Raw genomic sequence first — 5073 nt, 5'->3', positions numbered from 1 at the left:
CCATCGCTATTTCAGTCCTTGGCCAATGAATCATCTGACGGTCGCTATTGATGATCGTTGTTTACATTCTGAGCAACATAATACTAGATTTGCGATGTCTGCGTCAAGTTTCGCCCACCAGATTATAGCTCTTGCAAGTCGCTTCGTCTTGGTAATACCGAGATGACCATCTTGTAGCTCATTGAGAATGATTCTATATGGAACTGCTCTTGAATAGAATTATGGATCCAGATTATGACGTTGAAGGCCATCCGTCTTTAATGAATTTCAGTACAGGCGCCAAGATTGGGTGAGGTTGCCTATTATAACTTGAACGATGTCTTTGCAATGAAGTGGATATTTTTGTTATTATTCGATCATCAGGTTGTATTCTGTTGTTATTGGCGGAATGGTATCGGTAAAGGTATACGGCTCATGGCGTCTGTGATGCCATTATTGGATCCTGGTCGGTAATTGATCTCATAATCATATGCAGATAGAGTGACAGCCCATGCAGTAGCGATTGGTATTTGCTTCTCAGGAGAAAGAAGTGTAGCTCTGAGTAATATAAATTTTCATCCCAGGATATACTCACAAAACTTTGTAACAACCAAAATTAAAGCAAGGGCTTCTTTCTCAAACTGGCTGTAGTTTTGTTCTGTTTTGCTAAGTGTGCGTGAAAATAAAGCTATCGGGCGATCTTGACAATCGTTTTAAGGTGATATAGTTCGCATGCAAGAGTGATTGGTTTTACTGAATGTGAAAACAGCATTTATTTCGCTCGATGGCAGGAATCAACTGCGTCCAAGTCCCATCACTGTCAGAAGTAACTGTAAATTCGACTCTATTGATACTCGTTGAAAAACAGTAACAAGTTGTTCTCGGCGTTTATCAGCAATATACCGTATAATTTACATGTATTTACTGGTTTTTAGAAATAACAGTACGGTATTGTAATTTCAACAGTACACAGAGATAATAGAACCGGCGTTGTAACGTTTTCAATAGAAATTCGACGGCAATGTTGCGGTTTTAATAGCAGTAACCCGCGGTTTATGCTTCATGAGGTCAATTTGCCGTATTATGGACAGGTCATTACTGTTTCTGTACATGTAAAAATCATGGGTGAATAAAATACAGTTTAAGGGAAGGAATTGTATTTTAGTATCAAGGGGGTACGTAGGTAAGGTGGGGAAGTTCCGGCAGTGGCGCACCCTGGGGTCAGGGGGTTTGGGCCCCTTCCAGGGAGAAGAAGCCTTCATAAAACCTTTTTTTGCTTATCATCACAACTAAAGCAGTCAAAACATTTTGTAACTCTTCGGGCCCCTCCCAGAAAAACAAAATCCTGGAATCTTTCTGAAATTTTTACTTTGGTGTATTTATCCCAACATCGAATTTCGACGGGTGCCCGAGCGAAAAAAGTGGTTTGACGTTTGTCTAACGCCATGTACTTACGTGAAAGATTTCACTATAAATTGCATAGAACCGCTCAACTTTAGGGCAAACTGGTTGTAGGTTTGTTGTGTTAATCCGAGGATAGTCTATTATACAATACTGATGAGCCCCAAAAAGGGATACCGGTCTGCTGTTGAAATCCAGGTGAAATTTAAACTTCGGTAGAGTAGGAAAGTTGCCTGTCACGTAATAGACGTGATAGATTTCATTATAAATTGCATTGCATGGCTCTAATAAAAATATGTTAATAACTAGTAACCGAAAACCAGTAAGGCGCAACCTAAAACCAGTAAGCGGTAAACGAAAACCAGTGAGATGTAGCCTGATAAAATGTAAGGAATTGTAAAAAAAAAAAACAAAAAAAAAAAACAGTATTTAATTGTCGGCCAAACGGTAGGGAAATGTCGAAAAACCAGCGTGTAGTAATTGGTATAACAGTAAGGTATACTAAATTACCCTTTCACCAATAATAAAGAAACTAGTAAGAAGTAGTCGAAAAAACCAGTAGTCGCTTTGTAAAATTTCCAGTGTGTTTGTATTGATATTTAAACAGTATCGTTATGGCGTCAGCTGCTGCCAGCTTCTTGCTGGTTTTTTGACAGCATTTTTTATGTGTGTATAGACTTCGATTTGATAATCTGTTGCAGAAGAGGACTTGTCATTAAGGCTCGAGAGGTTCTTAGCTGTTTCCTCCTCGCTGATTACAATGTCGATGGCTTTCTGCAGTGTAAAGGTGGCCGTTCATTCCAGAAGATAGCGTCCTTGTATAGCTTCGTTCTCAATTCCATCTATGAAAGGGTCTCGTAACATTGTCTGGGTTAGTTCCGAAGTTACAAAACCGGGCCAGACATCAAAGTTCGGCTACGAAAATTGATCCGCTCGATTATTTCAGAAGGTGGGGGATCGAAGTTATTGTTAAGAATAGTGACAAGAACATCATACGTGTTGTCGGTAGGTTTGGCAGGACGCATCAGACTTCTCAATTAGCCATAGGTTTTAATTCTAAGTAGCTTTAGGAATGTCGAAAGATTCATGTCATCGTCTGTGATTTTCTTAGCCTTCAAATTTAGTTCCATTCCTTCCGCATATAATGTCCATGGATCACTTGATGTATCGAACTGTTTAAAATTCCTTGTAGACGAGACAACAAGTTGAGGGTTTTCAGTAAGAGCCATGATTACTAGTTGTAGTAATGGTAGATGCCTTCAACTGAAACAGGAACAGTAGAATTAAAGTAGTCATCTCGTACGAGAACAGTAACAGGAACAGTGTTGTTGCTGTGATCTTCTTTTAAATGGAGTAGTTGAACTCGCAATCGGTTTTCGTCGCCATTGTTGTGTCTTTTAGTTGAATTGTAGATTGGGTAATGAAACTAGACCCAAGCACTGAAACTATACTCAAGCGCGGATAAAAATAGTTTAATAAATATACTCAGCTAATTGTTTACAAAATATAAGCTCAACTGAAAGACTGAGTGGGGAACGTGTTTTATCATCTCGTACAACCTTTCTATATACAAATTATTTAGGCATAAAACAACGTGTGGAAAAATAATTCGCGTATATAAAAAATAAAAAGTAGATGCAGCGTTGACATCACGTTAGGAAACAATAATTTTCAAACGACGCATCAACGACGAGCCGTGCAATAGCAAATTGACGTCTTTTATTTGTTTATGGGGCTTGCAAATAACCCTTTCCACCATCGCCAACGAGAAGATAATGATATAATACAGACGCCATGAGCCGTATACCTTTACCGATACCCTTCCGCCAATACCAACAGAATACATCCTGATGATAGAAGAATTACAAAAATATCCACTTCACCCAATCTTAACGCATAAACCGAAATTCATTAAAGACGGATGGCCTCAAACGTCATAATCTGGATCCATAATTCTATTCAAGAGCAGTTCCATATAGAATCATTCTCAATGAGCTACGAGATGGTCATCTCGGTATTACCAAGACGAAGCGACTTGCAAGAGCTATAATCTGGTGGGCGAAACTTGACGCAGACATCGCAAATCTAGTATTATGTTGCTCAGAATGTAAACAACGATCATCAATAGCGACCGTCAGATGATTCATTAGCCAAGGACTGAAATAGCGATGGAACGAGTTCATGTCGATTACCTCGGACCTATTGGCAAGTACATGGTTTTGGTTTATCAAGATGAATTAATTCAAAAAAAATTATAACAGATATAAAAATAAACCCGTTTACGAGATGAACTCGCACCAATCGGAAATAAACTCAAACTTAAAAATCATAAAAACAAGATGGCACAGGATTTAATAGTAGTCTCATTCTCCTTTCGTATTTCTTTTTCATTCGGGGCTCCCAACTCCTCCTTTTCACCATGACCAGCAGGTCGACACTTGTGTAGCTAGATACAGGGATACAACACGGTGCAATAGCAATTTCACGTACGCGTTATATTCATATGGGGGCCTGGAAATATCTCTTTTCACCATCGCCAACGGGGCGACAGTGGTATAGTTCGTTAGCCGAGAACAATAATATTAATAATAATAATAATCAGCTAGGCTAATACCCAAGACACCACCTTAGGCCTAAGTCATCAAGCGACTTTTGAAGCCATTAATTCAGGTGGCCGGGTTATAATGCGTAGGAGGGTGTTGGCAAGCCCTGCATGCCACGCGTTCGAGCCAACAGCTCCCTACACTAACTATTACCGTTAACCTTAACAAGTTTTTATGGAAGGGGAAACCGAAGATCTCGGGGGAAAACCCCTTAAACAATAACTAACCAACTACGTATCAATGACATTAAGAGCAATCCGACTTTCGCCTGAGTCCGGCATAACAGCCTCCATTTGACTCACCACCAACAGAAATATCGGAACCAGAAATAAGAACCCCATCTTTCTGTTCGCGTTATTCAGAAGTTAAAGAACAAAAATCCACAAAATCAAAAGCAGTTGACATTCAAATATTAAATATATCGGCCAATAAAATTGTGATCCACGTTAAAGTACTATGATTCACTTCAAATATAACAGATTTATCCACCGGCAGATTCGTGTGCGGGGAGCACATATACATGTTAAATGTGCGTGGTCCTTTTTGAACGCAGGGAGTACAAATTTACGAAATAAATATACGCTGTTCCTCTCATCTCATAAAATGGCCCAAATAGATATCCCAAGTTGGCGTTGCTAAATGGGCCGACGTTTCATATTTCAAAAGAATGCTATTTGGGCCAAAATGTAGAAATTTTAAAATTGTCGGCCAAATTAGCTTACAATAGTCGTGAAGCTAAATGGGCCGAAACTTTCGGCCCAAATAGCAATTTTGTGGACGGCAGCTAAAAGGGCCGAAAATTTCGGCCCATTTAGTCTGGGTGCTAAAGGGGCCGAAAATGTCGGCCCAAATAGCTTCGGCCATATTTTAAAGATTCTTTTGAAAGCAATTTACCCAAGTTAAAGGATATGATAAAGTATCAAGATAAGGTGAAAAATAGAAGCTGAAAAAGCACTCGATGAAGCTTCAACTAAAGACAAACAAATTAACTTTGTGTAAAATGCCATTGATAATCCTATTGAAGGGAAAGAATTTGTAGGAGCTGAAAATGCAATACGTGAAGTTAATACAGCCCCAGAATGAAAATTGT

The sequence above is a fragment of the Leiobunum rupestre genome, chromosome 4, assembly GCF_980474605.1.
Source record: "Leiobunum rupestre chromosome 4, qqLeiRupe1.1.hap1, whole genome shotgun sequence".
Taxonomy (NCBI): Eukaryota; Metazoa; Arthropoda; class Arachnida; order Opiliones; family Sclerosomatidae; genus Leiobunum; species Leiobunum rupestre.
The sequence above is the reverse complement of the archived record's forward strand: the minus strand, read 5'-3'. Positions refer to the sequence as shown.